Raw genomic sequence first — 24058 nt, 5'->3', positions numbered from 1 at the left:
TCATGAAAGTGTTTGATTTTGTCGTATGCATTTTCTGTGTTAAAAGAAAAAACTGTTTCTTCTACACTCATATTTCTGACACCAAACATGTGGAGTTTTTCTTGCACTAAGCAATTCTTCAACTCTCCAGATACCAACTGGTGTCCTGCAATTCAATGATGACATTGATTACTCAAAGTTAGCACAGACCCCACAGGTTAAGGGATTGTCTCCACAAGACTGTCCCCAATTCAGATGCCAGACTCAAGCCCTGGTTGTCACTCAGACATCTGACCAATGGGCTAGAAATTGAGTTCCCACAATCCCCTCCTCATGTTTAATAATTTTGATAGAATGGATCACAGAAGGAGGGTGCTTCACTTATGTTTACTGGTTTACTAGAAAGGCTACAACTCAGGAACAGCTAGATGGAAGACATGCACAGAGTGAGGTTTGTGGGAAGGAATGTGGAGTTGCTGCACCCTCTTTAGGAAGGCCACCCTCCCACCACCTTCACCGCCATCCTGTGCTCCCTCACCTGCAAGCTTTCCAAACTTCATCATTTAGAGTTTGTTTGTTTTTGAGACAGAGTCTCACTCTGTCGCCCAGGCTGGAGTGCAGTGGTGGGATCTTGGCTCTCCGCAACCTCTACTCCCGGGTTCAAGCGATTCTTCTGTCTCAGCCTCCCAAGTAGCTGGGATTACAGGTGTGCACCACCATGCCTGGCTAATTTTTGTATTTTTAGTAGATACGGGGTTTCGCCATGTTGGCCAGGCTGGTCTCCAACTCCCGACCACAGGTGATCCATTCACCTCAGCCTCCCAAAGTGCTGGGGTTACAGGTGTGAGCCATGGCCACTGGCCTGTTTAAAGTTTTTATGGAGGCTTCATGACGTAGGCATGATTGATTAATTATTGGCCATTGGTGAGTAAGTCAAATTTTCACCCCCGCTTCCCTCCCCAGAGGCTACAGTTGGGGCTAAAAGTTCCAGCCCTCTAATCACATGGTTTGTTCCTCTAGCAACAAGCCCTGCTTCTCTGAGGGTCTCCTCATTAGCATCAATTCAGGTATAGTTGAAAAGGGCTTATTATAAATAGCAAAACTTTTTTTTTACTCCTATCACTAAAAAAATTCCAAGGATTTTAGGAGCTCTGTGAAAGGAACAGGAGATGAAGACCAAATATGCATTCTGTATTATATCACAATATCATATGTATCTATTGAGATAATCATGTGCTTGTATCCTATATTTTATTAATACTATGTATTATCCTAATTGAAATTGGATGCTATGCCAACCTGCATTGTGGGGATAAATCTCACTTGATCATGGTGTATAATAATTTTTATACATTGCTAGGTTTAATTTGATAATACTTTTTGGGAGGGAGATTTTTGTATTGCTATTTATAAGGTTCGTTGATGGATTGCTTTCTTTTCCTGTCATGCCTTTGTCCTGTTTTGGTATTAGAATAACACTGATCTTATTGAATGCATTGGAAAGTGTTTCTTACTCTTATTTTTTTGGAAAGTGTGTGTGTGTGTGTGTGTGTATTTATATTGTTGGGTCTAAAACATTTAGAAATATTATATATTTGACAACAGTACAAGGGAGATGGGTGATAATAAAACTGTATTGATATTAATTCTTTAATTATTTGGTTGAATTCACCAGTGAAATAACCTTGTCATGAACTTTTCTTTTTGATAACTTTTTTTGATTACTAATTCTATCTTCTTACCTGTTATAGGCCTACTCATATTTACCATTTCTTCTTGTGTCAGTTTTCATAGCTTGTATCTTTCTAGGAGTTTATCTCATCGAAATGATTTAATTTATTGGCATACATTGTTCATAATATTCACCTGTAATCTGTTTTATTTTGATAATGTCAGTGGGAATGTTGCTACTTTTATTCCTGACTCTACTAATTCAAGTCTTTTCTCCTTTTTAAAAGTCAGTTCAATTAAAGATTTGTCAATTTTGTTGAACTTCTAAAGGGCAAACTTCTGGTCTCATTGATTTTTCTCTACTGTTTTTCATCTTCATTTTATTTGAATGGGCTCTCGTACTTATTATATCTTCGTATCTGCTTGCTTTGAGTTTGGTTTGATCTTTTCTGACTTTTAAGGTGGAGGCTTAGGTTATTGATCTGAGATTTTTCTTCTTTATTAATATAGACATTTACATTTATAATTTCCCTCTAAGCCTGGCTTTAGTTATGTCACATAAGTTTTGGTATGTCATGTTTTTGTTTTTTTTCACCCTGAACTATTTTCTAATTTGCATGGTCTCTTCTTTGACTCATTAGCCATTTAATAGTGTTGTTTATTTTCCCTGTACTTATGCAGATTCTGCCTCCTTATGTTATTGATGTCTAATTTTATTCCATTGTGTTCAGAAAACATGTTTTATATGATTTCAATTTTCTTATGTTTACTTAAGCGTGTTTTATGGGCTACCATATGGCCTATTCTGGATAATGTTCTATGTGCGTTTGTGAAGAATATGTATTCTGCTGTTGCTGGATGAAGGAGAGTTCTATAGATGTCTAATAGGCCTAGCTGACAGGTTTTCCTTTGTGTGTTTTGGGGCTCTGTTAGGTGCATTGTATGTTTATAATGGTTATATTTTCTTCTTGGATGGATGCATTTATTACTGTAAAATATCTTGTTTTATACGTTACTATCTCTAGTAACGTATTTTTGTTTTAAGACCTATTTTATCTGTTATTATGTGACCACTCCAGCTCTCTCATGGTTGCTATTACATGGTGTATATTTTTTCATTCTTTTGTAAACTATTTATATCTTTGAATCTAAAGTATGTCTCCTGTAGTTGGATCATATAGTTAGATCTTGTTTTTTAAAAATCTAGTCTGGCAATCTCTGTTTTTTGGTTGAATTGCTTACTCCATTTTATGATTACATACTTTTTTAATATAATTTAATTTATGTCTGATATTTTTCCTATTTTTATTTCTTTTGAGACAGAGTCTCACTTTGTCACCCATGCTGAGGTGCTGTGGTGCAGTCTTGGCTTACTGCAGCCTTGACCTCCCAGGCTCAAGTGATCCTCCTGCCTTGGCCCCCAGCGCTGGAACTACAAATGCATGCCACCACACATGGGTAATTTTTGTATTGTTTTGTAGAGACAGGGTTTCACTGTGTTGCCCAGGCTGGTCTCAAACTCCTGAGCTCAAACAATCTGCCCACCTCGGCCTCCCGAAGTGGTAGAAGTAGAAGTGTGAGCCACTGCACCTGGCCTTATTTTTATTTTCTATTTTTGTGGGTACATAGTAGGTCTATCTATTTAGGAGTTACATGAGATATTTTGATGCAGGCATAGGATGCATAATAATCACATCAGGGTAAATGGGGTATCCATTACTTCAAACATTTATTTCTTGTGTTACAAACAATCCAATTATACTCCTTTAGTTATTAAAAATGTACACTTAAATTAATTTTGACTATAGTCACCTTGTTGTGCTAGCAAATACTAGGCCTTATTTATTCTTTCTCTCTATTTTTCATACCCATTAACTGTGTCTGATATTTTATGTTCCATATGCCTCATGTATTTTTTCTTTTTTTTTTTTACTGTTTTTTTTTTCATTGAGTGAATTTCTTCTATTGCAACATGTTAATTTTAACTGATTTTTAATCTATGTTTTTGAGGTACTTTCTACATTTTGTATCTATATTTTTGAGACATTTTCTTAATGGTTGCTCCAGTGCTACAATATAAATCTTAAGTTATCTAAACCTACTTCAGATTTCTGCTCTCTTAATTCCAACAGGATTTAGAAATATCACACCTGTGAAGTTCTATTCCCTGTTCCCTACACACTATTTGGTGCTATTGTTGCATATATTATGTTTATATATGCTACAAACCTATCAACACATTGTTATAGTTATGATTTTTTAAATAAAGTATGTATTTTAGAGAAGCTGAGAGAACAGAAAAGAGCAAGTATATGCTTACAAAGTTTGTTATATTAGTCTTCTTATTTAAATTTCTGATTCTCTTCATTTTTCCTGTGGATTCAACTTACTATATGGTGCTATTTCCTTACTATAATACAGCTTTATTTTCACCATCTCCTTTGTACTGTTATTGTCAGATATATTACGTTTCTATATGTTATAGGCCCAACAATACAAGTACGCACATACATGGACACACAGACATGGGAACGAGGTGTTATGCAATTGTTTTTAAGTCATTTAAAAGAATAAGAAAGAATAAATATACACATATACTGTATTTTATATTTGCCTGCATAATTACCTTCAGCAGAGCTTTTTGTTTTCTCTCATGAATTTGAATTATTATTTTGTGCCATTCATTTGTTTATGTTGGAATGCCTTAATCTCTCTCTTGCTTTTGAAACATAGTTTTGCTGGATATAATACCTTTAGTTGACAGTTTCTATTTTCAGTACTTTGCATATGGCCAGCTCACTGCCTTCTAGTCTCTGTTGTTTCTGATAGAAGTCAACTAATAATCTTGTTGGAATTCCTTTGTATGCAAAGAATTATTTTTCTCTTGCAGCTTTCATAATTTTCTCTTTGTCTTTGATCATGTTGACTATTATGTATCTTTGTGTTTCTCCCATTTGGAGTTTGGTAAGCTTCTTGTATGCATATATTAATTTAAAAGATCATATTTGGGAAGTTTTCAGCTACTATTTCTTCAAATATTTTTTTCTGGATCTCTCACTGTTTTCTTTCCTTCTGGTACTATATCACTAGGCATATGTTGGTGTGCCTAATGTCTCATATTTTTGCTGAGGCTCTGTTTATTTTTCCTTGGCCTCTTTTTCTCTCTGTTGATTTGATTCTTTCTTCTGACAGCTGAAATCTACAGCTGAGCCTCTCTAGTGAATTTTTCATTTGGTTTCTCTAGTTTTCAATTCTGAAATTGAAAATTTCAGAATTTTTCAGAAATTGAAAATTTCTATTTTGTTCTTTATTAAATAATTTCTACCTTAAGTGCTATTTTTGATTTTATGTGACATTGTTATTATATCTTCTTTTGATCATTTAAGTACTGTTTCATTTAGTTATTTGAACATTTTTATAGTAGTTCCTTTAAAATCCATATCTACCAAGTCAGCTTCTGGACCCCCACTTAAAGGCAGTTTCTGTTGTCTGCTTTTATTCCCGTGTATCAATCGTACTTTTTTACATCTTTGAAAATCTTTTTATATATTTATTTGTTTATTTTTTGAAAACTATATTATTTCAGATAATATATTATAGCAACTCTGAATACTGATTTCTTGTCTACCCCCACCCACTACCCCAGGAAGGGCTTTGTGGTGTTGTTATTTGATTGTTCTTTTGTTTAGCGACTTTGTTGAACTATTTCAGTGAAGTTTCTTTTCCACGCAGTGTGAAACCTTTAATGTTTTTCCTCAAATGGCACAGACTTGTGCATTCTCATTTTTAGGGATGACAGTGATTTTAGGCTCTCCTTGACTTTCTCTTTTATTGATATTCCTGTAAGTTTCCGGCTGGTCTGCTTCTGCTGTTCTCTACTATTGCTAGCTGATCATTATATTGTTTTCAATAATGCCCCTGGGCATACATTGCTCTACAGTCTGATCCAATTAAGGTCAAGCTCTGCAGGGATGAGTTTTTGAGGCTTATCTTTGAGGCTTGTTTTACCCCCATGATGGCCTTTTTAGCTGTCTCTCTGTCTTCCCTGGTTCTCTCTGCTAAACTTGCTTATTTATTGCTATCCTGGAGATACCAGCTTCCTCTAATTGCTTACCAACAAAATCCTTCTTATTAATAATGCCAGTGCCCTTCTGCCTGAACTTTCATACCCTCTGCTGCAGATAAATAAAATCTCCTCTGACAGAAGTATGGAGTTCAGCTCTCTGTTCTTATGGCTCATGTTACCCACTGGGCAGAACCTTTGCATCATTGCTTTGAAGCTAGGGTTGGGGATTGTCTTAGTCTATTTGTGCTGCTATAACAGAATACCACAGACCGGGCAATTTATAATGAACAGAAATTTGTTTCACAGCTCTGGAAGCTGGGAAGTCCAAAATCAAGGCACCGGCAGGTTGGGTGTCAGGTGATGATCCAGGTTTTGCTTCCAAGACAGCACATTGATCACTGCATCCTCTAGAGGAGAGGAATGCTGTTCCTCACATGGCAGAAGAGTAGGAGAAAGGAGAGAATCTACTCCCACAAGCCCTTTTTATATGACATTAATCCATTCATTGGAGCAAAGTCCTCATGACTTAAATACCTCATATAAGGCCCACCTCCCAACACTGTTGCACTGCGGATGAAGTTTCTAGCATATAAATTCTGGGGGACACTGTCAAACCATAGCAGGGCAATGGTCCACTTCTCTTGGTGCAATATCTCTGCTTTATGAGCAGAGCTCCGGGCATGGGTGGTAATTTCTGTTTTTTTTTCTTTGGCTCCTCTCTCTTTTTTTTTTTTTTTTGGGACAGAGTCTCGTTCTTTGCCCATGCTGGAGTACAGTGGTGGGATCTTGGCTCATTGCAACCTCCGCTTCCCAGGTTCATGTGATTCTCCTGCCTCAGCCTCCAGAGTAGTTGGGATTATACAGGCGCCCACCACCATGCCTGGCTAATTTTCATATTTTTAGTAGAGACAGGGTTTTGCCATGTAGGTCAGGCTGGTCTCGAACTCCTGACCTCAGGTGATCCACCTGCCTCAGTCTCCCAAAGTGCTGGGATTGCAGGTGTGAGCCACAGTGCCCAGCTGGCTTATCTGTTTCACTACAGACTCTTCACTCCATAAGTGAACTAGAGTAAGGGCGATCTGAACCAGGCATTTTTGACTTGCTGTGCCTAGCTTTCACCCTATACATGTGGGTTGGGTGGAGGAAGGGAACCCCAGATCTCTGGGTATTATCCTCTGTGTTTCCAAAACATAGAGCTTGGGGAGAGGGATAAGAACTGCTGGCAATATGCTCCTCCCAGGGGGGAACTGTACCCCTGGACTTAGAGCTGGGGGAGAAAGAGCTCTGTTCCTGGTGGCATCTGCCCAGAGTTGAGCTTTTGTCACACTGAGTTGCAGGGGGAGTGGCCTCTAAGGAGTTGACTTGCAGCTAAAATACCACAGATTCTCACTGTTTTACTGATATTTAGTAGATTGCTTCTAAAGAAATGTTTCTCCATTTGTTTTTGGTATTATTTCTGGAGACTTTAGTTGGTTGTTTTATAAATTTCACCTACGGTGGTTGTTTCATTGGGAAGAGGTCATGTGGAGTTTCTCAGATAGCTGTTCTGGAGTGCTTCTTGAGTGCTATTGTGTTTATGTGCTGATCTTAGGTCAGGAAGTATTGCTATATTATCTCATTCATTCATTCATTTATTTTCTCATTAATTCAACAAATATTCATGAGTTTGATTGTTTTGAGATTTCTAGGTAAATGAGCTCAAAGAATTGCAACTTTTAAAATAATTCTGGGCCGGTCACGGTGGCTCATGCCTGTAATCCCAGCACTTTGGGAGGCCAAGGTGGGCAGATCACTTGAGGCCAGGAGTTCGAGACCAGCATGGCCAACATGGAGAAACCTATCTCTACTAAAAATATAAAAAATTAGCTAGATATGGTGGTACATGCCTGTAATCCCAGCTACTTGGGAGGCTGAGGCCTAAGAATCCCATGAACCTAGAAGGCAGAGGTTGCAGTGAGCCGAGATCATACCACTGCACTCCAGCCTGGGCGACAGAGAGAGACCCTGTCTCAACAAATAAAAATAAATAAATAAAAAATAATTCTGTCTTCTGGAAGCTGAGATTTTCAAACAATTCAAAAAAGTCTTTAAATAATGCAAGTTTTCTTACTTTTTTCAGTCTTTTTCTTTTCTTTTTTTTTATTTGAAGGAATTAGACAAGGACTTTCAAAGCTTGGCAAAAGTAGTGATTACAGCAAGTAGATTTGCTTTGTTTTCTACCTTCCAAACTGGCTCCAGTGTGTGTGTTTGCTGTAGGGTTTTCATAGGCAAGCTTTATCAATTTAGGAATCGCCTTTATATTCCTGTTTTACAAGAGTTTTAAATGAGAACGTATTGACTTATAAAAATGATTTCCGTTATCTACTAAGATAATTTGAGTTTTCTGTGTTACTTTATCCTTGTGAATAAGATTTATAGATGTTCTAATGTTGAATCATCCTCTAAAATCTGGATAAAGTCTGATTATGATAGCTTATTTTAAAATATATGTTGGATTTTAGTAGTCAATGTTTTATTTAGGATTTTCATTTATATTCATAAGTAAAAGTGGCCTATAATCCTCTTTCTTTGATTTGCCTCTGTATGGTTTTGCTATCAAAGTTATACTATTTTTTTCATACGGGTAAGACAGCTTTCCTCCTTTTTCTATTTTCTTTGTGTGTGTGTACGTGGCACAACTTGTTTAACATAAAGATCAGTTTTTATTTGAAAGTTTGGTAGCAAACCTGTAAAACCTGGACCTGGCTTTGTGTGGACATGAGGTTTAGAGAGAGAAGTCTTTTTATTAGCTTCTAAATTTCATAAGCATTACTGGTATAAGTACATTTTCTATTCCTTTGTATTAATTTTTTTTTGCATTTTGTACTTTTAAAATTATTCATCCATTGCTTCTGGATTTTGGCATTTGTTGGTGTTTACTTGTTGATATTATTTCTTTAAATTATTAAAACATCCCTTATATCTATAGTTATTTCTCCATTTATATTCTCGATTGTGTTTATTTGAACCTTCCTTTTGTCCTTTGACCATTCTTTATAAAACTTATAAAGTTTTATCTTTATAAGTATTTTCTATAAGCCAACTTCTTGTTTTGTTAGTTATCTATAATTTTCCTTGTCCTATGCCTTGTTGACCTTCACCTTTATTATTTCTGTTCTCTTTGTTTTTTTTTTTTAAGGTTTTCAACCATAGTCCATCATTAACACACAGTCAATGAGGTCATCAGACTCTTTCATACATGGACAACTTTTGAGATACAACCCTGGTTGAAGAAAACCACAGATGTTTTAGAGCAGTGAATTGTAAGTATGCTCAGAGATTATTCATTTCATTGAGGGCACGTATTTAATGTGCTCATTTTGAATGCATTGTCCACATTCATTTTCCCCCCCACTGAGGTCAAACGCATCCTGGTACTCCCAATACTGTCGGAGATGGCACTGCAGGTCAGGATTCTTTGCCGTCCCTAATTCTTTTTCCTACTTAAAGAGTGGACCACATTGCAATCACCTGGGAATTTTTTTTTTTAGGAATGCAGAATATTGGGCCCTAGACCAGGCCTACTCAATCAGAATCTATATTTTAACATCTTCAGCTGAATTATTTAGACATTGAAGTTTGAGAAACACTTGCTCTAACACCTTTACTTTGCAGGTAAGAAAACTAAGAGCCTCAGAAGTAAGGTAATTTACCCAAGACTATGTAGAAGAAGGAGGTTTTCATAGCAAAATTAGACAGGGGAAGAGAGAGAAAGAAAAAGAAAGGGAGAGTAACAAAGTCAAGAGGCAGATGAATGCAATGGAAAATGAGAAAAATGAGTGAGAAGGGAGATGGGGAGGCAGCCTTCCCTCAGGATGTAGTTCATCTGAGGCCAACTTCTGGTCATGTTGAGTAGCCAGAAGTTGTGTTCACCATAATAGAAGCTTTTCTCAATGTCCTTGGTAGCAGGCTTGAATGACTGTCAGAAAACACACCCACATTTCAATAAACCTCAAGTTCTTTTTCTGACGGTGAAAGTAGCAGTAACAAAAGCTAGAAGATGAAAACATCTGTCACATGGCTCTTGAGGTGTCAGGTGTCACAGCCCTAGGGCCAGCTGTCCTTTTGCAGCATGGCTTCCTTGGACCTCCCACCTATCTGCAGGCCTCTGCCCTGGGCTGTGGGTAGCCTGCTGCCTCAAGGATGGAGTCATAAATCTGCAGTGACCCTACCCTGTCGGCTCACAGAGCTCCTTTCCAGGAAGATCAGGAATTATTTATTGCAGCCATAGAATTCTCTGTAAGGTTTTACCCCCAGATGCGGGAGATGCATGTTCTATTTCTGTTTGACATCCCATGTCAGAACTGAGCTCTAGAAGAGGAGTAAGTAATTCAGCATTATACACAGAGAGTAAAGTTATGTGGTTATATATCAACACGGAGCACTGGAAGTCCTTCGAAATCAGAAGAGTATAATTTTAGAATGAACGTAATGAAAATGTCAAAGGAGATCCATTTTTCTCTTCTACCTCTAAGATGTGCTAAAAATAATTGAGACAATTTTCCAAGTGTGGATGCATGCCTTATACTAGAGTTACCGCGTGGGGAGGACACTGAGCTGGGAGAACAGAACTCCAGGTCACCAACCGTGATCTCTGTGGACCTTCAAGACCTGAAAGTCCAGCTGCTTCTCAAATGCCTTCCCAAGACTGTCCCGCCAATAGCACCTCAAACTCAACATGTTAGAAACTGAACTCATTATTTTTCCTTCCAAATTTCTTCTTCTTGATTTTATCTTTTTTTCATGCAATGCACCGATGCAAGATCTTCTCGATTTCATATCCAGGTTATTAGCATCACTCAGTTCCCTGTTGGGCAAGCTCCAAGGAATTGCTATCTTTGACTTCCCCCATTCCGCTACTTCTCCCATCCAAAGAGTGGCTGGTTCCCATTAATTCTTCTTCCAGAGAGGTCCCCAGATCCATCTTCCCAGTCGGCTGCAGCTGTTCTAACCCAGGCCATTGTTTTTCGCTTTGTTATTGTGTATTGTGATGACCTCCAAAGGTTAGTCTCTGTCTACACTATCACCGGTTTATCTTCTGAGAGCATCAACACAGCCCATCTCTTGCCCCCTTAGAGGCCTTCTCTTTCAGGCAGAATCAAGAACTCGCTTAGATCCTTGCACATGCATGTTTACAGCAGCACAACTTGCAGTTGCAAAAATATGGAACCAACCCAAATGCCCATCAATCAACGAATGACTAAATAAACCGTGGTGTATAAATTTGAAGAAATACTACTCAGCCATGAAAAGGAATGAATTAATGGCATTTGCAGCAGGCTGGATGGGGATTGGAGACTGTTATTCAAACCGAAGCAACTCAGGAATGGAAAACCAAACATCGTATGTTCTCACTCATAAGTGGGAGCTAAGCTATGAGGATGCAAAGGCATAAGAATCACACAATGGACTTTGGGGACTCGGGGGGAAAGGATGGGAAGGAAAGTGGGGATAAAAGACTACAAATACTGCTTCGTGTACTTGTATAGTGTATACTGCTTGGATGATGAGTGCACCAAAATCTCACAAATTACACTAAAGGACTTAACTCGTGTAACCAAATACCACCTGCTGTGGAAATAATAAAATAAAACAAAAGAAGTCACTTAGAAGCATCTCCCGTCTTCTCCGTGAGCTGGCCCCATCCACCTTCTCCATGCTGTCTGTCACCATGCCTCTCCACACAGCTTTGGCCACGTCAGCCTGCCTGTTCTTCCTTCACACGCTCACACCTTAGACCTTTGTGTATTCCCATTGCCAAGGCTGGGAATGTCCTTCCCTGCCTCCTACATATCAAAAAAAGGACTATTTGAACAGTGCTATTCTTTCCTCCTCAGCTTTCTGGGGTTAATGTGTCCTCTATACTCTGATGAAATGGTGGGTGGTTGAATCTGCCAGCTCATTCTTCGGAACTAAAAAGTCCTCCAGTCATTTTTTTACCATACAATAATTGTTATTTTAGTAATTAATATATCCGGCCCAAGGCAATGTTTAAGAAAAAAAGGCACCCAACTGTATTCAAGGTAAAAATGTTTGTTCCCTTTTTCACCCCAGCTTTGCCTATTGTCGAAGTCATAGTGTGTGTGGATGTGTGTATATGTGTATGCATGTATGTGTATATGTGTGTGCATAGGTGTATATATGTAGGTGTGTATGCCTAGATATGTATATGTAGGTGTGTATGTGTGTGCATGCATATGTATGCGTATGTGTGCATGTGTATGTGTTTATGTGTAGGTGTATGTGTTTGTGAGTCTATATGTGTGCATGCATGTGTATACTATGTGTGTGCATGTCCATGTGTGTGTATGTGTGCATGCATGTGTGTACGTGTGTGCATGAACATATGTCTGTGTTCATGTATGTGTGTGTGTATGGTGTGTGAGTGTGTGTATGCATGTCTGCATTGGGTCAGAGGGGAGTCGGGAGCAAGTGGAAAGCTTCTTTTCTGTTTCCCATCTTGTGTTTTTCTTCTTCCTGCCCTGCCACCAGCTTATTAGCTGAGGTTTCTGACCTTCCAGGTCAGAATGGAGGTGGGGGGATGGGGATAGGTGAGGGCCAGGAGAGGTCTAGCACAACTGGTATTTACATAATTGTGAGTTGACTGCTTCTGACCATAGCAAGTTAGTAGATGCAAAGCTGACTCCATTTGTGGGAGTACATTTGTGGGCCCTTTGGGGTCTGCACTGGGAATATTTGACAAAGTTTCTTATAGTATATGCCATTTCTGTTTTCTGCTGTTGTTCTTAGGAATCCAGGTCTAGCGTTCCACTGCAGGCTGGGGTCCTCATTCTTCCCCAGGCAGATCTCAGGGGCAGTATTTGAGTGTTTCTACAAATGTCCACTCTCTCCTATGGCCCATACCTGATCCATTAGAAACAGTTGTGCATCTTTGCTGCTGATGTGGGTGGACATGTCTACCTCTTCTGGCTCACAGGGACAGCTTCTTCTATTTAGATAGAGGCACCAATATACGGAGGCTGAAAGTTCCTGAGCACAGTCCATTGTGGTAGCCAAACTCCAGGAGGCAAGGGAAGCACCCTGGAGGATGCCTTGAAGTCATACTAGGCTTAGGTGAAGAGAAAATATCCCTCCAACAAGGGACCTCACCACCCCATCTCAAAGACAATTTCTCCCTAATTTCCAACTTTAACTCCTCAGCTTTTGTGTAGGTCACGGAGGGCTATGGGCCACATAATGATTCTATTAATTCCTTTGTAAGTTCTGCAGCGTTGGGCAAAGGGAAAGCCTGTGTTTGCTCTTTTGGTGCACCTGCTGAAATTAACCCTGCATTGATGTCTGTCTACACTGTCATTCAAGATTTTGCTCAAGTGTCTCCTCCCTAGAGTACCGTGAGGCTTCCATCCTCCTCAAGTGTGAATGATGGTAGTGGGGTAGGAGGCAGGACTCAACTCCAGAGGTGGAAACTGACTCTGGAGGTGGGGCTTGGAAACTGGACCAAACTGAGGACTAGCTAAAACAGGGACAGGGCGGAAGCTCCTTTCCAGAAGACACACCCACCAGTGTGCCATGACAGTTTACTGTTGCCATGGTAATGCTTGAAAGTTACTGTCCCTTTCTAGGGCAACAACCTGATGGCCTGAAGTTACCACCTTTTCTAGAAATTTCTCCATAATCCACCTTTGAATTTGTATATAACTAAAAGTGAATATCAATATGATTACAGGTCAGGTGTGGTGGCTCACGCCTGTAATCCCAGCACTTTGGGAGGCTGAGGCTAGTGGATCATTTGAGGTCAGGAGTTTGAGACCAGCCTGGCCAACATGGTGAAACCCTGTCTCTATTAAAAATACAAAAGTTAGCCAGGCGTGGTGGCAGGTGCCTGTAATCCCAGCTACTCGGGAGGCTGAGGCAGGAGGATTGCTTGAACCCAGGAGGTGGAGGTTGCAGTGAGCAGAGGTCACGCCATTGCACCTCAGCTTGGGTGACAGAGTGAGACTTTGCCACAAAAAAAGAAAAAAAAAATAACTGCAGAACTGCCTCTGAGCTGCTAACCCCACACACTGCCTATGCAAGAGCATTCTAGGAGCTGTAACACTACCACCTCAATAATGCTTCTACCACCGGCTCACTCTTACATTTTTCCTGAGTGAAGCCAAGAACTCTCCTGTGCTAAGCCACAGTTTGGAGTCCGCTTGCCCTGCATCCATGGCAGGGGGTTTTCTGGCATGAACCAGAAGTTATTTTTTCCTAAAAAAAAATGCCTGGAAACTGAAGAGGGGTGCCTTTGACCAGTGGGGCTTCAGTCTGTCTTTTATAAATTATTTGCCAATACCTAGACAGATGCACATGTGCAAGAGATGCCCACCCGGGAATGGTCTTCTGTTTCCACGTCTGTGTCCTTCCAGCCTCACTCTGCCTCCTGAGCACCAGCTGTCTCTGAAGGAACAGGGCTGCCACCCTAGAATATTAGATCAAGGTGGGAGATTTGTTTGGGATCTATGCCTTATCTTGGTGCAGAGAGAGCCAGATAAAAGTGATCCAGTTAGTCATTCAAGAAATATTTGAGCACCAAATATGCCAGGCCCTTGGCTAAGTACTGGGGATTTAATGATTAAAGGAAAATAGAAAGAAATAGTTCTTACCTTCATGGAAAGTGTGATCCCCAAATAATGGAAAGCTACTATCATTTTTTTTTTTTTTGGAGACAGAGTCTCACTCTGTTGCCAGGCTGAAGTGCAGTGGCCTGATCTCCGCTCACAGCAACCTCTGCCTCCTGGGTTCAAGTGATTCTCCTGCATCAGCCTCCTGAGCAGCTGGGACTACAGGCGCACACCACCAATCCCAGCTAATTTTTGTATTCTTAGTAGAGACTGGGTTTCACCATGTTGGCCAGGATGGTCTCAATCTCCTGACCTCGTGATCTGCCTGCCTTGGCCTTCCAAACTGCTGAGATTACAGGTGTGAGCCACTGCACCTGGCCTATCATTTGTAATATTTTTCCAGACTAGAGCTAGTTGGTGGTCTAGAAGCCAAATCCAGGTCATTGATGTGCATTTTTGGGCCCACATAATATTCTAAAATAAGCTGCATTGGTTGATGACATTTAATAATTGGGAGATTTTACATAACCAAATCTTTTTTTCTTGTTTCTCCTGAAAATCAGCAGATCTGACAGCCCCAGCTTCTTATTTTTTCAGAGCAACAACCTGCTGGAGTTGAGTGGCAGCTAACTTTTAGAGGAAGCGTGCACCTGCCAGTTTGCCACGCTCCCCACTACTCCTTTTGGTACGCTCCTCAGCCTGCCTCACTTGTTTAGGTTACCAGTGTGTCACTGCAGAGGTTTGATTTTTGGATCTGGCTCTGAATTAGTCATTTTCAATTTTTTTCCAAGAAAATACCTTTACAAAAAAGAAAAAAACAAAATTTTATGTAAGCTGAATATATAAAATATTTGAAAGCAGAGCTGCTTTAATTGGAGGCAAAGAGAGCTGGGAGCCTTGTCTCTCCCCTCCTGTCCACTGAGGGAAGTCTTGGGGTTCTGAAGGATGTATTAATAGTTTTGGAATCCCTTGCGTTTTGTTCAGACTCTGACCCTGCAGCCCCCTGCTGCAACCATCTATAACCATGAGTAGCAACCGAGTAGACCTTCAGGTGTGCCCCGTTCCCTTTGCCACCTGGAGCCCTGTCTAGCTCACGCTGCCCTCTTTGCTCTGATGGGCTTAACAGCCCTGTATGCCTGGGTCTGAGTGGCCTCCAGGCTGATGTGGTCAGTGCGGGACTTACCAGGAGGCATCTCTGCAGAAGGTTCCACTGCACTTTGTGCTTCCTTGAGCATTTCAGCAAACTATTGGATTTCATTGTGACTTTAGCTTCTGTCTGATGAGTTTAAACAAATGAGGCAAATATGAATCAAATCCTCACCTATAATATAAACAATTCAGGAGAAGGACCCTTGGTCTTTATATACAGTAGTCCCCAACTTCTTTCCAAAATATTTGCAACTCTTTATGCCAAAGGGTGAGCCCACAAGTGAAGAATGTGAGCTTGGAGGGTAAGAAAATTGTCTTCTTTTGCATTTATGATATTTTGAGGCCAACATGAGGCCCTGCCTTAGGTTTGGGCTTGGACACTTCTGCCTCCGTCTTCCTAAAGTCCTATTTTAGGAGTAAAGATTGCTCTTTTTTTTGGTCTGTCCCATGTGTGTGTCTCGTCAGAAGGTCAGAGGCTAGGTCAGGGGTCTGCGTGTCTTCACTTTCCTCCCAATTTGTCTTAGAGGCAGTGGGAATTCAAAATTTTATGGCCTCTTTGGAAAAGAGCTTGAAAATTTCTCATGAAGTTAAACATTTATCTACCTTATGAATAGGTTTTTACTCAAGTAAAAGAAAACATGTTCACAGCAGCTTTTCTCATAATTGTCCAAATCTATAATAATCCAGGTGTTTATCAGAACGTGAATGGATAAGCAATTGTGGTGTATCCATACCATGGAATACCACTCAGCAGTACAAATGAACAAACCTTGAAACATGCAAAAACATGGATGGATCCCAAAGGCATTATGCTAAGGAAAGAAGCCAGACACAAAAGACTAAATCTTATATGATTTAACTTCATGTGACATACTTAAAAAACAAGCAAAGCTATAGTGACAGACAGCAAGTACATAATTAGCAGTCTGGAGTTCAGGCTGGGGGAAGACTGTTGACTACAAAAGGGTGTGAGGGAATGTCTTGGGATAAAGTGTTGTGATTTTAGCTTTTGCATTTAGGTTTGTGGTTCATTATCAGTTAAATTTTGCATGTGATGTGAGGTAAGGATTGAAGTAGGTTTTTGTTTGTTCGTTTTTTGCATGTGGATATCTGCTGTTCCAACACATTTGTTTTTCTATCAAATTCATTTTGCATCTTCCTCAAATTTCTATCAAATTCATTTTTCTATCAAATTCTTTTTGCATCTTCCTCAAAAATCAGCTGGCCATATATATGTCTGTGGATTGTAATTGTTTGCTAAATGATAGATTTTACTTTAAATTTGCAATTAAAAAATCTGACTTTCCCTCTAGTTGTAGACTCTGCCTTTGACATCACTGCTTCCTAATAGTAATAACTGGTGTCATAATAGCTAACATTTACTGAGTGCCTACCATTTACCTAGCACTATTCCAAAACTTTTACATCTATTAACGAACATAATCCTCACAACTACCAGGTGAAATATGTTCTATTATTTCCATTTTACAAAGGAAAGAACTGAAGCTCTGTAACGTTAAATAATTTGTGCAAGTTCCAAAGCTAAAATAACAAAGCTGGGATTTGATGCAGGCAATCAAACGCTCATGGACTGCTTAAATTCAACACTGCAACTGCCTCTCCATCTCTCCCCAGCTCCTGGTATATAGTAAGTGCTCAACAAGTGTTAATGGAATCAACAAATATAATAATAATTTATAACAGCACGTTGTGATTATTTACCTGTTTATCATTGCAACTCGATAATGTGCTCCTTTGTTACAGAAGGAAATGTGTCCTTGACTAATTCTAAAACATTTAGTGAGGCTTACTATTATGTTAAACAGTGTGCCAGATGGGAGGAACACAAAGATTAACACACGGACAAATGATTAAGTGAATGAACAAACACATTGGCTTCAACTGGTAGATTCTGTTCCCAAAAAGGTTGACTTAACTTACAAAACTATCCCTAGGATTTAGATTTGGAGTGGGAACCCCATCGCTTGCTGAAGCTCCAACTTTCTGATCTTCAGTTTGATCATCCATGGCATGGGGCTAATAAAACCTGCCCTGCATTCCTCTTAGGGTTATTGTGAAGTCAAAATAATACTGCCCATAAAAGAATTTAGCAAACTGTACAACGCTAAGCAGATGTCAGAGGCTGTTACCTTGACTTTAAACTTGGTCCAGGTGGTGCAAGGCCAAGTATGTGATTTGCGCGTATGTATGTTTTGCAGCCCCTGTCTCAGGGCAGCAGAAGGGGTGCTGCAGAGGGCAAATCTACAAAAGGAACCATAAGGTAGATGTTAACTCCGGCCTGGAAAATAATCAACTGATTTTGTGCTGCTCATGGGGGCACTGACAGTGTATCCTCATATCCTGGCTTGTGGCTGGAATATAATCCCCACAGATTGGAGTACCAGGTGTTAGGTGCCTGTGTGCCTGGTACTGCATGGCAGAGCTGCACAAAGAAAAGCCCTGGTGCAGGAGAGTGACCGAGAAGACTGGACAGAGGCCTTCAGGTCCTGCGGATGTTGGAAACGAGCGTTAGCTTTGTCAGTATCAGGAAGCTGGAGACTTTTCTCTTGATAAGAAAGAATGTAAAAAGAAAATCTACCTTTTTATTCAATTCAATTCAATAAATGTTCATTGAATACCTACTGTAGGCCTGGCATCGTATTAAGTACTGTGGGGACCCTAAAGATGAACAAGATCCTAACCATGTCCTCTGGGAGCAGATGTGCCCTCAATAAACAGAGGTGCAAAGGGACAGGACTTGTAAAGAAGCCAGCCCACTGAAGTGTCCTCTGAGCCTCATGAGCTCACTTGGTTTTGGCTTCCTCTGGATTTCAACATAAAGTTCATCTTCGTCCTTGGCCTCCATTTGAAAATTAAACACTGTAAGCATGCATTGCTGAGCATCAGTGAGCATGTCTGATGCTTTACTGGAGGTGTGGGATGTCATGGTGGAGGGTTAACATTCTCAACACTTAGGGTTCACCTGAAACATTCAGCTCCACAGGTTTCTCCTTAATCTCCCCTCCCAACCCCAGTCATGAGGCCTGAACTTCTTCCATCCTCCCCCAGGCCTCTGCCCCACTTCTTCCATTTTTCCTTGGCAGGTTAATTTCCCTCCATAGAAACCCTGGGCTCCAAACAGGACTAGGAGGTTCTTTCTCATTCCATAGACCCCTCATCAATACTAAGTGTCTTCTTTACCAAGAAGCTCTTTCCCTGCAAAGTAATGCTAAGAGCAGCACTTGGAAAATATACACAGACACAGGATTTATCAGTTGCTATGTTCTGCATTCTTGTGTACCCTCAAATTCACATGTTGAAATGTAACCCCCAACGTGATGATATTAGGAGGTGTGGCCTTTGGAAGGTATTAGGTTATGAGAGCAGAGCCCTCATGGATGGGGTTAGTGCCTTTATAAAGGAGATCCCAGAGAACTCCCTGGCCTCTTCTGCCATGTGAGGACTCAGCAGGAAGGCATCACCTGTGAATCAGGAAACAGGTCCTCACCAGGCAATGAATCTGCCAACGACTTGATCTTGGACTTCCCAGCCTCCAGAACTCTGAGAAAGAAATTTCTATGGTGTATCATCAGCCACTCAGCTTATGGTATTTTGTGATAGTAGCTTGAATGGACTAAGACATTAATTAGGTACTAGTTGTTTTTGATTGAGGTAAAATATACATAACATAATATTAACATTTTACCCTTTTTAAGGTGGCAATTCAATGGCTTTTAATACCTTCACAATATTGTGCAACCCTCATCATTATCTAATTCCAGAACAATTTCATCACCCCCAAAAGAAATCCTGTACTTATGAAGCATTCAATCCTCACTTACTGCTCCCCCAGCTACCCTGAGTTATTTGTGTTGACAAAACTGGTTCAATTTACATGGCTCTATGATTTAATTTTCTCACTTGAGACATCAGTTCAGTTTAAAAGTCGATCTTCTTTCTTCACGGCTGCAATGTGATTTTGTAACTTGCCTATACCACAGCTAGTGGACATTTTCCTGTTGATGGTCAGTTGTTTTCCTGTCTGAGTCTCTTCAAAGATCCTTGTTTGCATGTTCTCATGTACTGCTATTATTAATTGTTTTTTTTTAATCACCCTGTCGCCCAGGCTGGAGTGCAGTGATGTGATCATAGCTCATTGCAGCCTTGAACTCCTGGGCTCAACCTATTATCCCACCTCAGCTTACTGAGTAGCCAGGACTACAGGTGTGCACCACCGTATCTGGCTAATTTAATTTAATTTAATTTTTTTTTTCTTCAGAAATGAGGCCTCTTTTTGTCGTCTGGGCTGGTCTTGAACTCCTGGCCTCAAGCAATCCCCCTGCCTTGGCCTCCCAAAATGCTGGCATTATAGGCATGAGCTACACGTCTGGCTTGCTATTAGTTGTTGTCATTGTTATTTTTCTTTGCGATAGGGTCTTGCTCTGTTGCTCAGGCTGGAGAGCAGTGGTATGATCGTGACGCACGGCAGCCTTGATCTCCCTGGGCTCAAGTGACCTCAGCCTCCCAAGTAGCTGGGATTACAGCACACATCACCAGGCTTTGCTAATTTTTGTATTTTTTGTAGAGATGGAGTGTTGCCATGTTTCCAAGGTTCACTTGGGGCTTGAACTTCTGGCCTCAAGTGAACCTCCTGCCTCAGCCTCCCAAAGCACTGGGATTACAGGCATGAGTCACTGCATCCAGCCGTATACTACTTGTTTTTTTTTGGGACAGAGTCTCACTCTGTCGCCAGGCTGGAGTGCAGTGGAGCAATCTTGGCTCACTGCAACCTCTGCCTCCCAGGTTCTAGCGATTCTTCTGCCTCAGACTCCTGAGTAGCTGGGACTACAGGCGCCTGCCATCACACCCAACTAATTTTTGTATTTTTTGTAGAGATGGGGTTTCACCATGTTGGCCCGGATGATTTCGATCTCTTGACCTCATGATCCGCCCGCCTCGGCCTCCCAAAGTGCTGGGATTACAGGTGTGAGCCACCACTCCCGACTATACTACCCAGTTTTTAAAAGTTGAGTTCCAAAGTGAAACTGCTTTGTCAAGGGCATAAGTATTTTTAAATGTAATAGATATTAAAGCATGACTTTCCCTAATGGTTTATACAGTATATATTTTTTGTATCACATGACATTTTATTCTCTGTTCAGAAAGACCTTGCACACGACTCACCTAATGTCACTCATCCTTCAATCTCTGCCTTTGTACGGTGTCTTCATTTTCACATAGTTGGGGACATCTGAGCCCCTAAAGCATTTGGAACCGGGATGAACAAGAAGGGTTTGTCCCCAGGGACCTGTTCCCTGTGCTCTGGGCTTTTCTGTATACTCTCCTGGGGCAGATGAGGTTGACAATGACTGTCTATTTCTCATTTTCAGCAGGTTCAACTGTGGCGGTCCTTTCTGTTCTTCCATAGCAACAACACATCAGACTAGCAGAGGTTTTTTTTTTTTTTTTTTTTTTTTAAATAAGTATTTTCTTTTAGAACAGCTTTAGATTTACAGAAAAATTGTGATGATCGTACAGGGCGTTCCCATATCCCCCACACCCAGTTACCCCATTATTAACATCTGACACTGGTGTGGTACATGCATTATGATGAATGAACTGCTATTGATACGTTACTATTAGTCAAGGTCCATCAGCTACTCAGATTTCGTTAGTTGTGTGTGTGTGTGTGTGTGTGTGTGTGTGTTTTTGAGACGGAGTTTTGCTCTTGTTGTTCTGGCTTATGTGTTCTTTCAGTTTTCAAATCATTCTAAACAAACCCAAATTTACATCTGCCCCAGGAGAGCGTAGAGAAAAACCCAGAGCACAGGAACAGGTGCCTGGGGGCGAACTCTTCTTGTATATCCCGGTTCTAAGTGCTTTAGCAGCCCAGATGTCCTCAAATATGTGAAAATGAAGACACCATACAAAGGCAGAGACTGAGCAGTGGCGTGATCTCGGCTCTCCACAACCTCCGCCTCCCAGGTTCAAGCAATTCTCCTGCCTCAGCCTCCTGAGTAGCTAGGATTACAGGCATGCGCCACCATGCCCAGTGAATTTTTTGTATTTTTAGTAGAGATGAGGTTTTTCCATTGGTCAGGCTGGTCTCGAACTCCTGACCTCAGGTAATCCACCCACCTCGGGCTCCCAAAGTGTTAGGACTACAGGCGTGAGTCACCGTACCTGGCCTTAGTCAGTTTTTATCTAATATCCCTTTTCTGTTTCTGATTCCCATCCAGGATCCCGTATTAGATCCAGTTGCTTTGTCTCCTTAGGTTCCTCTTGGCTGTGACAGTTTGTCAGATTTTCCTTGCTTCAAATGACCGTCACATAGCACTTTTGAAAGAGAAGATGTCTTCTCTATCATTACAGGCATTATATAAAGACCAGAGACAGAAAAATTCTCCCGGGGATGATGTGGAAAGGCTTTGTGGAAAACGCAGGATTTGAGCTGGGCCTTAAAGGATGGCTTTGTAAGCAGAGTTGCTGCAGAAAGCTTCTGGGCAGAAGCAATTGTGTAAGCAAAACCATGGCAGTGGGAATGTGCTGATATGTTCTGAAAGTGGCAATTAGTGTAGCAGGGGTAACTTGTGTGGGGACCCTGAGAAACGCTTTTAGTGCAGTAAGTGGATTGCTCAGGGCACGCAGGCATGGCTAGTTTAGGAAGAGCCCTCACCTGCTTTCCCTACTTCTATTTTTTAATTTTTATTTTATTTTTTTTTTGAGACGGAGTTTTGCTCTTGTTGCCCAGGCTAGAGTGCAATGGCGCGATCTTGGCCCACTGTAAACTCTGCCTCCCGGGTTCAAGAGATTCTCCTGCCTCAGCCTCCCGAGTAGCTGGGATTACAGGCATGCACCACCACGCCCGGCTAATTTTTGTATTTTTAGTAGACGGGGTTTTTACCATGTTGACCAGGCTGGCCTCGAACTCCCGACCTCAAGTGATCCGTCAACCTCAGCCTCCTAAAGTGCTGGGATTACAGGGAGGAGCCACCACACTTGGCCTTCCCTACTTCTTCCTTACCTCTTTTTCTAGCATGACAAAAGAAATAGCTTATCAGAGAAAGAAGAGATCCTGCCCAACACGGCCTGAGTGTGGTGTTTGTTAGAGGGTCTTATCACACAGATGTACTCTGATCTTGTCAGTCTCGGTAATCAAGCTCCCAGTCTGAGCCTTTCTCTGTTATTGCAGATGTCTGTAGCCTTTGTGGGGTAAATAAGGGACACCATTTCTAAACTATTTTAGAGATTACTTTACAAAGTCATAAAAATGCACAATTCTACCAACATTATATTACAGTTGCTAAAAATATCACATGACCATTGGTTAGCTCACAGCAATAGATATCCCACAGGCTAATTTAATCATTGGCAGGAGGCCACACAGTCTCCAGACAGGATCAGAATCAAACCGGGGGCTGCTAAATATAGAAATATAAATTTGGGTTTGTTTAGAATGATTTGAAAACTGAAAGAACACATAAGCCAGGATGCAAGCATGGTCCTCTGCTCAGAAGCCAGAGCCCCTGCAACCTTTCTTGATCACCTTGCACTTGGGTCTGTCCTGCAGACCCAACCCTGCTTTCAGCTTTTCATTGGAAATAGTAGGCAGGGATCCATGTTTGAAAGTCAAGAGTAGACCTTTATTGTCATCTGGGCTGGACATACATTCTTCTTCTGGGTATGATACCATTTTCATTGGTTTGCTATGAGGCCTCTGTGATGGATTGCTTTTAGAGATGACTGTAATAATTCTCCTATTCCTCTCTTTGACCTTGCGTCAATGCTACTTTTCCTACCCAGATGGAAGAATGAGTGTCTACAGAGTCGCCCTGAAGTTTCATCCAGGGCCAGAGGGCTAACGAGTCTCATAGGGAATGACTAAAAGGGAAGTAAGGGATAAAGAAAAATTGTGCCCTACACGCTCCTCTTGTTCAGTGTTTATTGTGGAGAGGATGTTAAGGCACAAATGTCCTTAGCCAGAGGAACGCTGGTAGGTGGGGATTCAAGCTGGTGATGGCCAGGTGTGGAAAGGGGAGTGGTGAGGCTCACTCATGTTACTATTTGGGACGTTGCCCTTAAAATCACGGAGGAAATCAGCATGGTTGAGGCAAAGGGCTCTTGAGTACATATCAGCACAACCAGCCAGCTTATCCAGTCCCAGTGCTTCTCACGTGGCCTTCAGTGTATCTGTGACTCCTGTCTTCCTTGCTCAGGACGCAAGAGGATGAGCTCTCGCCCACTTTCCCTACTTCCTGTTACGTATCCCTCTTGCTGTCCTTTAAACGCCAAACACTTCCGTGTCTGGGCTTTTGTCTTCACACACTGCCTGGAATGCTCTTCCAGCAGATACTTCCATGGGCTTCTTCTCTATTTAGGGGTCAGTTCACACGTCACCTCCTCCGAGATGTCTTCCTGGAAGTCTTATCTACGATAGCTCTTTTATAGCCCCATTCTCTCTTTCTGCTTTATCTTCTTTGATATAACCCATTACTCATTGTGTGTATATATATAATGTGATATTATGTGTATATATAAATAATATATATTTAAATTATATATATATAAACATGTGTGTATTTTAGAGATG

At 41.0% G+C, this 24058-nt stretch overlaps 1 pseudogene; it reads right to left on the bottom strand.

The window, feature by feature from the left end:
* LOC116552662 overlaps positions 1-18415 on the bottom strand; it is a 38049-nt pseudogene extending 19634 nt beyond the window's left edge.
* Between the last annotated feature and the right edge of the window lie 5643 nt (positions 18416-24058).

The sequence above is a fragment of the Sapajus apella genome, unplaced genomic scaffold (assembly GCF_009761245.1).
Source record: "Sapajus apella isolate SASKATOON/1434 unplaced genomic scaffold, GSC_monkey_1.0 scaffold12, whole genome shotgun sequence".
Lineage (NCBI taxonomy): Eukaryota > Metazoa > Chordata > Mammalia > Primates > Cebidae > Sapajus > Sapajus apella.
The sequence above is the reverse complement of the archived record's forward strand: the minus strand, read 5'-3'. Positions and strand labels throughout refer to the sequence as shown.